Here is a 12,704-nt window from a genome sequence, read left to right as displayed (position 1 = left end):
GAACCAAGACTGTGAAAAGGAATGTCACTGAATGCTCCTTCAGGCTGGAAATATCTGAACCCAGACTGTGAAAAGGAGTGTCACTGAATGCTCCTTCAGGCTGGAAATATCTGAATCAAGACTGTGAAAAGGAGTATCACTGAATGCTCCTTCAGGCTGGAAATATCGGAACAAAGACAGTGAAAAGGAGTATCACTGAATGCTCCTTCAGGCTGGAAATATCTGAACCAAGACTGTGGAAAGGAGTGTCACTGAATGCTCCTTCAGGCTGGAAATATCTGAACCCAGACTGTGAAAAGGAGTGTCATTGAATGCTCCTTCAGACTGGAAATATCTGAACCAAGACTGTGGAAAGGAGTGTCACTGAATGCTCCGTCAGTCTGGAAACATCTGAACCAAGACTCTGAAAAGGAGTATCACTGAATGCTCCATCAGGCTGGAAACATCTGAACCAAGACTCTGAAAAGGAGTATCACTGAATGCTCCTTCAGGCTGGAAATATCTGAACCAAGACTGGGAAAAGGAGTGTCACTGAATGCTCCGTCAGTCTGGAAATATCTGAACCAAGACAGTGCAAGGTTATGGTGAAGAAGACATGCCATGCCCTAACATGAGGGCATTACGATTATATGTTCGTTTCTTGGTACTGGGCAGTCAGTGCGTCATGTGAGAAGTCGAAATTGCCAGCTAGCAGCAAAAGCTCCCACATTATTAAACAAAAGCGGCCCCAAGTCTCCCGATTCTTCTTACTTATTACTGTGCACACCATTGTAGATGCAGCTTAACCATTCCTTACTGTGCACATGTTTAGTAAAGTACATATAACAACTAAATGTTGTATAATCAGCAACACTGCAAGAAACAATTTAAGATTAATACTGATTATCCGTATCGTTGAGCCGGGAAATCATCTTAAATTTCCAGAGTTGTAATTATCTGTGGCTAGAGGGTAATCTCATAAGCACATTTCTGCTCCTATGCAAAATTTTTTGATAGGCAGTTAGGAGGAATCATTTTTTTTTTTATCCTTTACATATGGCGCCATCTAAACTCCGCCATCACATGGCGCTGGACGGTTACCATAAACACATTGCTTTCGAGTTTGTTCCGATGAGCTTCTCGACTGCCTGCTGTCGCTTCTACAACCGAGTCGTCAAGTGTCAGTCTTCAGATTCTCCTTGATAGTGTGTAACTGCGTGTTTGTGTGTGTGTGTGTGTGGTTGTGTGTATGTGTGTGAGTGTGTATTAGAGAGAGAGAGAGAGAGAGAGAGAGAGAGAGAGAGAGAGAGCCTCATTCTTGTGAGGCAACCGGTTTGATCAGTCCTTCCCACTCTTCACCTGTAGTATGTATTCTTGGCCTTACTCCTCGTCCTCTTAATCGTTCACCCAGCCTCCTTTTGTGGAGATTGGTAAGCGCCTGTCTCAGTCATTTCACTTTCGTAAAGTAAAATAAATTCTATAGGTGAGAAATAAACAGCCTGGGCTAAAAACCATCATTCATTCTCATTAAATTAATTAGCCTGAAGTCATTCAAACTTTGTGAATCTTGATCAGCACTTGTGCCACAGAGGAAAGGGTGCAATGATTTAAGGCTGGAACAATGAAGATTTATAAATAGCTCCTATGTGGTATTCATTACGGAGTTTTAATTGTTTATTTCTGCCGTCCTTTGGTATTTTTAGCTTACCGTCCCTTTCCCCAGAAACCAAACCTAAATGTAGTTAAAAAAAAAAACCATTGACCCAAACATATAAACTCAAAAAAAAAGAAAAAATTATGCACAGAAAGACAAGAAAATTTTACGGAGATTCCAAATATTTACTTTTGCGTCCACCTTCTTGCTCACCCACTAAAATGTGAGAAGAGAGAGAGAGAGAGAGAGAGAGAGAGAGAGAGAGAGAGAGAGAGAGAGAGAGAGAGAGAGAGAGAGAGAGAGAGCTGGAAATTATTATGCAATCCTTGCGCAAATGCTTGCATTATAATGGAAGCGAAAGTGCCAGTGCATTACAACAGGCAGCTCATTTCAAAAGACCCACAATGCACCTTTTTTAAAACATTGTAGCTTTTTGTCAGTGAGTCAAAGAGAATATTTGAATTTAGTTGCTGTTGAAAAAATATTAGTTTCTTTAAACCAAAAGAGAGAGAGAGAGAGAGAGAGAGAGAGAGAGAGAGAGAGAGAGAGAGAGAGAGAGAGAGAGAGAGAATGATCTTTTGAACTCTTAAACGAACAATATTGCCTTGTATTCCAAGTCTGTCAGAAAGACGTAATTAAAAAATCGGTCTTTAATTACAATCTATCTTGATGAAAGTTTATTTTCTGCACCTTAGTGATTAGCTGTGATCTGATTAACTTAACTGACAATCAGTCTTTCATTGGCTTCTCTGACGATGAGCAAAGAGACCGCCTGCAATATGACGTTTCTTTGCTTACATTTGTTCCACTCACACAGTCACTGTTCCTTACAGCGCGTTCTTAGAGTAGTTCTGTAAAAACTGACGTACAGTTATACATGGTGCTTACATAAGGTTGCTAACATATAAGCACGTTTTTGCAATATGTTACAAGCAACGATAAACTGGACAAGTAGCCACGGTTGACCTTCATCTTATCTTGTTAATTCTTGATTACGTAACGCTCCAGGGGCGTTTCTCGTTCTACCCATAGAGTTTCTAAGTAAAATACAGGACGACTCATGTGCTTACGGCCTATCAACAGTCTTCTGTCACTTCTGTGACTCAGTGTCTACTTAGGTGTGTACCTACGAATTTTTGTTTCAAGAAACAATTGTTGATACCTTAGAATGTTAAAAAAAACTGTTCTTTGTATGGAGTAAAACAGAAACTCGTCGACGCATAGAGAGAGGTTCCCGCAATCATGTGTTTTTGGCGGGGAATTCGACGTATCTCCCAGTCTGCCATGAACAAGCTGGTAGCTGCGTTCTTCGTCCTGCGCCTGCGCTCATGTGGAGGTCGTTTTTAATATAGCTTGTCGGGGTTGTTCTTTATCGTCAGAGGTTTTAGCATTCGTCTGCTAGTTTGAATCTACTCGTCTCTCTCTCTCTCTTGATATTCTCCACACACACACACACACACACACACACACACACACACACACACACACACACATATATATATATATATATATATATATATACATATATTTATTCAGTATATATATATACATTATATATATGTATAGCCTAATATATATGTATATATATATATTTACATAATACATTATATATATGTATATATACATACATACATACATTATATATATGTATATACATACATACATATATGTTTATGTATACAACCATGGAGCAAAGGCGAACTCAGCGCACATCACATTCGCATCCAGATCAAGGACAGGAATACAGAACCATTTATTCCAACGTTTCGTGATTCGTAATCACATCATCAGGGAGATCTACGACAATAAAATACAATGTACTAATATAAATTAATTAAAAGAGCTATATACAAGACTTTGCTTTAAAAACATAGAAAACAGGCTAAGGGAACTGATAAAAACAGAACATAAAAAGATAAAATTATTAAAAGACAAGACACAAACACAGACGCACTTAGAAACAAAATAGTAAACACCAGACAACATACTTAAATAGAGACGCACTTAAAAAACACAGGAGGGTAACCTACCATTCCAGAGGCCAAGGACAACTAAGTATAAAACACATACAAAATTTTTTCAGAAAAAGGCAGAGAGTTAAGACAAATACAAGGGTACAGCGGTTGTTTGACAGTTCAGTGAGGGAACTCGTTGTTTAGACAAATACAAGGGTACAGCGGTTGTTTGACAGTTCAGCGGTTGTTTGACAGCTCAGTGAGGGAACTTGTTGCTTAGACAAATACAAGGGTACAGCGGTTGTTTGACAGTTCAGTGAGGGAACTCGATGTTTAATGTTTGGTGTTTCGAGAATAACATATTGTATTTTGTTGTCGTAGATCTCCTGATGATGTGATTACGAATCATGAAACGTTGGAATATATATATATATATATATATATATATATATATATATATATATATATATATATATATATATATATATATATATATATATATATATATTGACATTTTAAAATATGACTTCAAATAATGTATTGCTCCCGGAAGTTTAAGAGCGAGGTCTAACCATGTGATTGCTACCGTAATGGCTAGGTATGTCCCTTTTACATTTCAGAAGAAGCTTATTAAAGAGGAATTTAAAACTTAAGGATATTTCAGTCGACAGGTGAGAGAGAGAGAGAGAGAGAGAGTCGCTTATAGATTCAACATTGTAACAGGAAAAGGGGCTCTGCCATAAAAAAATTTCAAATGGCTGTCGAGTAAGCGCCAAGCGTTGCTAGAGCAGTCATCTTGGCCAATTCGCCTCCCAAGGTGAAATAAAGGGTAATACCCAAGTGTTAGGGCCCAACTGAACACTGAAAGCAGCCATTGTCTGAAGAAGAAATACGGGAAAATAAAAACGAAGACCCAATAAAAAACAAAATAGACCTTAACACTTCGTATATGATCATGTTGCTAAATGCGTCTTACGTTTTGCCTCTTCATTTTTTGGGAAGAAACAGGTCGATTTGCGTCTTGGTCAACGAAGTAAAATCACTGCAGCAAAAAATAAAGCAAGGAAGCACGCAGGAGCGGCATTAAGGAGTCCGGATTGCTGAAAGCTAGCATTATCTTCCAAGTCATGCTGACTAACCGAGGTCTATTCTTGGTATTCCTCAGATCACAGTCTACTCCACGAACTCTTTTCGGATTATTCGGTTCCTCCGATGTCTTCACCCTGCCATGAAAGGTGACATTCCTTCCAAAACAGGTTTTGGAAGTGACCATCGAAGAATGAAGAATGGCAACGCCTACTTAATATGTCTTTACGCATAATTCAGACGCACGTATTGCGTATGCGGCTGAAATCTGGCTCATCCTAGACATTTGTTTGGAATTTCGTCAGAGCACGTCTGTTTAACCATCTAACATGAATTCCTTTTCGACAAGGAGCTGCTATTATCTTTGTTTGCCAGCGTCCCACCACACCTAGGATTAGATTCTGTTGTGGTGTGTGCTCTTGCAATGTAAACACCCACATTCTGCTGCGGTACCACGTTGTCACATAACCAAGTCCAGAGTTCTTTCATCTCTTTTCTTTGATATTGTAGAACAGCCTCGCTGTCGGTGTGTTTCATACTGATGACCAACACGTTAATAAACACTATTGCAGTGGTATACCCCCCCATTAAACAAACTTCTTAGAAGAAAGTCTGAAAAAACCAAAGACTTCCTGAATCCCAGTTGATCTTTGGCCATTTTTCTGAATCCTGCCTTAGCTTATCAGACTTCATTTGCTGCTCTTATGATCATAATTATTTTTAAAGGATATATATTTATATCTCCATATTTATAACCATCTCTCCTTACTGATAATTTTCTTGGCTCTGGTCTCTTTTTTTTACTTTTTACAGTTGGTGGCAATTTATTGCCGTAGCAGTTTGTTGCTTATGAGCGTTTGCTTAATAATAATAATAATAATAATAATAATAATAATAATAATAATAATAATAATAATAATAATAATAATAATAATAATGCATTCATGAGGATCCACGCACAATGGGTATGTTCTGAGAAGGGCCACATTATTAGAAATCCCAGAATTAATGTGATATAAGAGTTTGAACGACTTGTTAATCGTTGGATATACAACAAACTAACTAAGAGCTTCGATATTACTGATGCTAGGATAATAACTTCACCATTTCTTTAACTATTGTTCTTGTATTGCCTAATCAGGTTAAGACTGGAATACAAAGAATTTAGGCCAAAGGCCAGGCACTGGGACCTATAAGGTCATTCGGCGCTGGAAATTAAATTGAGAGTTAGTAGGTTTGAAAGGTGTACCAGGAGGAAAACGTCGCGGTTGCACTATGAAATAATTGTTAGGGGAGGGTGGATAGCAAGATGGAGGAAAGAGAATATGAACAGAGGTACAGTAAAAGGAATGAAAGGGGTTGCAGCTAGGGGCCGAAGGGACGCTGCAAAGAACCTTTAGTAATGCCTACAGCACACCGCATGAATTGCACTGACGGCAGTAGCCCCCTACGAGCTAATCAGGTTAAAAGATGTTTGAAAACTGTATATGAATAACTAACGAAAATTAAATGCATTAGGACTTTATTCTTATATTGGGTAAAATGAATAAAAACTTTGTGAACATTAAAAAACCATCGGATCTTAAGATATTGATGCTTGTATAGGTCTACCTTAAATGTGTGTTAAAAGATACACAAGAGTAATTTCAAACAAGTATCCAGGATCAGCTGTAAGGGATCACAGTAAGCGATCAAGTTTAAAAAGAAAAATACACATAATATTTTGATAAAAGCATCGTACATTTTGTAAGATCTACTTTGCTGGAGACAAGGACTGATTATTAACTGATAGTCAACTTTTACAGAAAGCCAAGATTGATAATGAAAGACAGCAGTTCAAACAATCAAATTAAATGGTAGTCGTTGATTACCTCGACTGCAATTGAGGAAAATGAAGAATAAACAAAATTATACATAATTTTCTTTTTCTTCTCACTCACGCCTGATCTAGACAAGGAAAGTGAGGTTCTTTTTTCACTGGATTTCTCGTTTAAATATACAGGAAGAATATGCTTAAGTTTGGCCAGTTACCACAAAGATATAATGTGACTAATAAACAGAAAGAAATGGGACAGCCATCCCACAAATCAACTGGAATTTAACGAGGCGAAACAATATAATTTCTTATTTTGAGAAGTGTCTGCGCTGGTAAGGAAGTGACGCAACCAGCATGAGAGATTGATAAATTGTAAATATTTTTTTTACACATTACGTACAAAGCAATTGCAATACATAGAGATGTTTCGGTTTCGTGATAGAAAGAAATCAAGGTTGCTGGAGCACAGGATGTTGGTGCATCTGGCGGAAATGCCGCCAGTAATGTTCGGGAACTTGAACGAACGACAGATCGTTGATAAAGAAAAGTTTGGTCGTTGAAAAGAAAAGGGACTAAACGCGAGAAGATAGGCCTACGCGAAGATTTGAACACTAGTTTAAACAGGATACATGACGATGGCAATTTTGGAAGATGAAATCAAGAGTAAGATAAAATTGGAAGATAATATGGAAGTAATACAGTCAAATTGAGATCATTGAGAGACATTACTTGAACTAGGACAAAGAGATGCACATAGGACTAGGGGTGAGGAATCAGATTAAAGATTAATTTGTAAATGCAAACGTCAGACAAGAATGATTTGTAATCATTTCTGCTGCAGAACCGAGAAGGAAATAAAAAAAGGCTACGTACAATTACGAAAAAGGAAGAGAAAAAGAAAAAAGTACCTGACATTGTTAACAAACACTTCGCTTTGAATAAGACGCGATAAAATCCGGGATAGATCTTCACATAGTATGTTAGTGAATGAGAAGCATGCAACTTTGAATAAGACGTGATAAAATCCGGGATAAATCTTTACATAGCATATTAGTGAATGAGAAGCCTGCAGCCTAGGCCTAGATTGTAACCGAGAAAAAGTTAAGCGTCTACACTGAATTAGCTCACGAAATCAATGCCTTAATACCATCCAAAATGAATTTGTGTACATATTCTTAAATAACTATTACCTTGTTAGTAAAATCGACGGGGTTCTCATACTTTTTTAGCTCAGAATATCTTCATTCACTTTTTACATGGACTTGCTGAAACATCTGGCGTAACTGATAAACTCTCCTTCCCTCGAATGTTCGCCCTTCCATGGGTAGTGGTAAAATGCAAGAGAAAACAATGTGCATACTTTTTGCTGCACTGTGTAGTTTCCTTTATCCTTATTAATGTTGTAAAATACATTCAACAGTTTGCAATTGCAGTATCTTAATATACAGAGAGAGAGAGAGAGAGAGAGAGAGAGAGAGAGAGCATAGCACCAAGTTAACTTAGCAATGTGATATCTGAAACCGTTTAAAAGTTATATTTGAAGATGTCGTATCTGAAAAATGTTCATTTCCTCTACTTTATTATTGTAAAAAATTAATATTTTCTTTACTATTTCGTTTCTGATTTGTATGCAATAAATCAGTCTAATAATATGCCTACATAAAACCCGGAAATTTGCAAAAATTAACTCAAGAACCGATTCTTGTTTGTGGCAAATGAACTAAGCGTAGCATGGCGTCTCGACGGAAATGAAGAAATCCATTGTTTTTGCACTTTCCATTGTGACGACTTCATGCTTTGATCTTATTTACATTTTATTTCCATATATGATTATTATTTTATGTATGTACACGCTACCGTTTACGGTATATTTGAATATATGGATCTCAGACTGTAGGTTAGTCAAGGACGTCTTCTGGTTATGGGATTGGCTGTTTACGTTTAAATTTGCTTTGGCTCGTTTGCCAATAGACTTGAATTTACACACTGCAGGCATATCTCTTACCAACAAGCGCCGAAACTTCTCTTTTGTGTGCGTACCAGGGATACACTTTCTTGAAAGTTTGGTGAATGCATGAAATTCCCTTCATAATTAAGTAGTACAAGGGTACTGTATTGCAGAAACGGGAGACGATAACTGTATCATGGAGCCGAAGTCAGTGTAGGCTAAAATCAAGAGGTAGGTTTGTTGATGAGCTGAACAAATTGTTTTTAACCTTATCAAGGTGATTGCCGAAGGGAGGGTTTACCCAGATGAGAAGGCCATACTCCATGCAAGGCCAGACAAATCCCACACAGATCTGGAAGATATAGTTAAGATTTTAAGGACAAAGTACATCTGCAGATGATACCCAACATCTCGTAGGCAGACTGACAAGGAACTGATAAAGTTTTTTAGACAGTGCTACGAAATTGACTCAAAGTTTAAAATACTGATCGATGGAACAGGGTGGATTTCCAGACTCTTAAGCAACATCGAAGTTATCGTTCGAGGGCGCCTATACTCGTAGACGGTGAATTTTGTAATTCGTATAAAAAAAAAATAGTTCCCTAACATCAGCTCCACTTAAATCTATAAATCTACGCACTTACTCGGAATTCTTTTTTTTTTAAAAGGTATTTTTAAGAATGCCGTTGATAATATTTTACTAAAGTGGAGACAAAGCCTGTGAGATAAGGAGAAAAATTTTCGTGCTGATGACTCATATATAAAGTATATATAATATAGGAAAAGAAATGTTGTGACTTAAAAACTTGACTCACGCCAAGGTTATGTTTCTGGTTAAGTCTGTCTGTTTGTCTCTGGCTTTGTTTGTCTTTTCGTTAGTTGGTTAGCCGGGACAATTGATTAGATACTATCCAAAACGAATTTGTGTACATGTTCTTAAATAACTATTGCCTTAATAAAATCGACGGGGTTCTGATACTTTTTTAGCTCAAAATATCTTCATTCACTTTTTACATGTTCAGCTCATGTAGCTTTCGGGGAAAAAGAATCTCTCTCTCTCTCTCTCTCTCTCTCTCTCTCTCTCTCTCTCTCTCTCTCTCTCTCTCTCTCTCTCTTTTCAGCTGTCAAAATAAATCATACCTTCAGTCATATGCAGTGCGACGTTAAAAAAAAGCCAAAATGAAGTAACTACTTCCTATTGCATTGAGAAAGCACTGCACTTGTGGCCAAATGGAATCAGTATTTGAAACAAGATACAGTCATAGAAAAACCTGCTTGTATTCTCTTTACGGGCTCCTCTAGGAGCAAGAGCCCGTGCTGGCACAAGGCTAGCTAAATCTGAAACATTGTATTCTGAGGAGCGTCATTTTTTATTGTTCAGATTTCTGGTTTAATTAATTGCTCTACCACTGGTTTTTCAGTTAGGAAAGGAAACATGAACAGTTTGAATTGCTAGTTTTCTGATCTTTGAGTAGTCTCATTGTTCGTTTATTTTGAACAGAGTATTGCACTCATTTCATTATTTTTCCCCATTTCATTTCATTTTCATCAATTATCATTTAAATCATTTTTCCCCCTCTTTCTCTTTCAGTGGTCACTACCCTCATCGGGGGTAGGGCCACCAATGCACCTCACGTGGTGCACTGTGGGCATTATTGAAGGGCGTTAGAAGCGAGCTTTCGGTTCCTAGTTGCACCCACTTTTTACCCTTTTACTTTACCTCCATTCCGCCTCCTTTCCTTTCTTCAGTGGTGCTGTCTAACCTCTTTATGTATTGCATCTAAGTGCAACTGTGTCATTTTTCTCCCGCTTCCTTCTGTAATCCTCGTACTTCATCTCCTTTATTTTCTGGATCTATTTTGCTGTCCAACCACTCCAGCTCTCTCCTTTAAATTCCTTAAAAGCGCTGAATAGCCGAAAGTTCTCCAGTGCTTGGCCTGACAGCCTAAATTTCATGAATCAAATCTTATAGTGTTAACCTAAGTAGATAAAACTGTATTTTTGTATGTACTTTTGCTTAACCCTTTTTCATCTGGGTCAACATTTGTCCGCATCATTTATTCGAAATTGAGCGAATTTACAATTGAAAAGGATATGAAAAAAAGAAATATTAAGTAAATATGTTTTTACAACAGCAAAGAGAACTAGTATGAAAGGATGGTGTGAAAAATTGTTCAAGATGGCGATAAAATAAGGTGAAAATAAACTAGAAATGTAAAGTAAGTGAAGGTTAAAAAAAAAAAGGCATTTTCAAATTGACAGTATTAAATTCATACTGAACCTTCATATGACTTAAGACTTAGACAATCAACTAAGATTGCGGTGCAGGGTCTTAGCTTAGCATTTTTTGTGATATAAAGATTTCCTTTTTCCTTAAAGACAGTGAACAACAAAAAGAAAAAAAAAAGTGGTGTTGTACTTGAACTCTGGAGTAAAATTCTATTCCAATTCCGCAGTCTATTTGGAGCTTGTCAGTGTGGAAAAAAAAATAATCTTTTATATTTTCTTGCCTACAGTACATTTCCAATGTTCCTTTTTTCTTAATGTTGCTTATATTAGCTGGTGCAGTCTTTCACACTTCATGATTCTGATGCCAAACCACTCAAAACAGTCATGCCCTATGCATATACTGATTCAGTGCACTCTTACGTCAGGACAGCATTCACTATGAAACCAGACCTGCATTCAAATTTTATTTTCTTCCTTAACTGGATTATGCACGTACTGTCTTGGCGTGTATGTATGTATCCCTTAACAATAGGGTCTCTGTTCAGAGTCAAAGACCGGCTCAGTCCTCTGCTTTCGTCCAGCGTTGTTTACAAGTATACTTGCCCGGGATGTGATCACGGGATATACGTGGGATGCACGAGGAGGCTGTTGAAGGTCCGCATAGATTCCACAGGGGCATAAGTCATAGAACAGGTAGCAGGTTATCTAATCCTGAGCAATCAAATATACGAAATCATTCAAAATTATGTAAAACTTATATTGACAGCAAGGATTTTTTCCATCTTAGGCCAAGTGCAGAACAACAACGACTTAACCATCCTAGATTCCATAATTATCAAGAAGACTGTACCGTCGTTAAATACTCAATCGTCCTCAGTGAAATTGTTTATAGCCTAGTTTGGACAACTGGTTTTCCTCACTCTGTTTTTACTTATTTATATTAGTCTTGTTCTTTCCTTCATATAGGTAGGTTGTTTTAAGATTTTAGTGAACTCCTTTTACTTATTGGAATGTGTTTTGTTTTTAAATATTTTTACTACAGAAAGAGCTGTTGTCATTGCATTAATTTGTTATTGATGTTCGCAAATTATATTATATTTTATAGCCTTGAAAATGCGACTTGGAATTCGTCATGAAACGTCGGCATTGAAAATAAGCTGTAGATGATGAGGATGCCTTTCCCTACTGCTTCCTTCGTGATATATATATATATATATATATATATATATATATATATATATATATATATATATATATATATATATATATATGTGTGTGTGTGTGTGTGTGTGTGTGTGTGTGTGTGTATGTGTGTGTGTATGTATATATAAATGAATGTATACGTGTAAATATATACACATATATGTATGTATAAATATATATATGTATGTAATAGATAGATAGACAGATATAAATGTAGGTGAGTAAAGGAAAAAGTCTTATCTATCATATATGGCACATGGTCCAATAAAAGCTTTCTGATAGAATAGTGAGTGGCAACACAGAATGTGTTCAAAAATTATGGTCAAGAAGATAAGCTATTAAAAGAAATCAAAAGTTTTAATGATGAAGTGGAAAACGTGATAGAATATGAAGGCGGGGGAGTGACTGGTTTGGGGCAAAAGTAAGTCTGAGACAGCTGGGTCTCCATGGCTATTCTATATCTTTATGAAGAGAGTGATCGAGAATGGACAGTTGATGCAAAATATTGTTATATAAACAAATGAATCGTGAATAGATCGTGGAATGGTTGATATTTGCAGAGATCCTAAGATTTTAAAGAGCAGTGAAGAACCTCTCTCTCTCTCTCTCTCTCTCTCTCTCTCTTTGTATATATATATATATATATATATATATATATATATATATATATATATATATATATATATATATATATATATATATAATTTATACACACACATATATATGTGTATATATATATGTATGTATGTATGTATGTATGTATGTATATATCTATAGTACGAGTAAGCTCACATAATCATCTAGGCCGCCTTTAGCAGATCGGATGACGCGGAC

The sequence above is a fragment of the Macrobrachium rosenbergii genome, chromosome 19 (genome assembly GCF_040412425.1).
Source record: "Macrobrachium rosenbergii isolate ZJJX-2024 chromosome 19, ASM4041242v1, whole genome shotgun sequence".
NCBI lineage: Eukaryota > Metazoa > Arthropoda > Malacostraca > Decapoda > Palaemonidae > Macrobrachium > Macrobrachium rosenbergii.
This window is presented reverse-complemented; position numbering follows the sequence as displayed.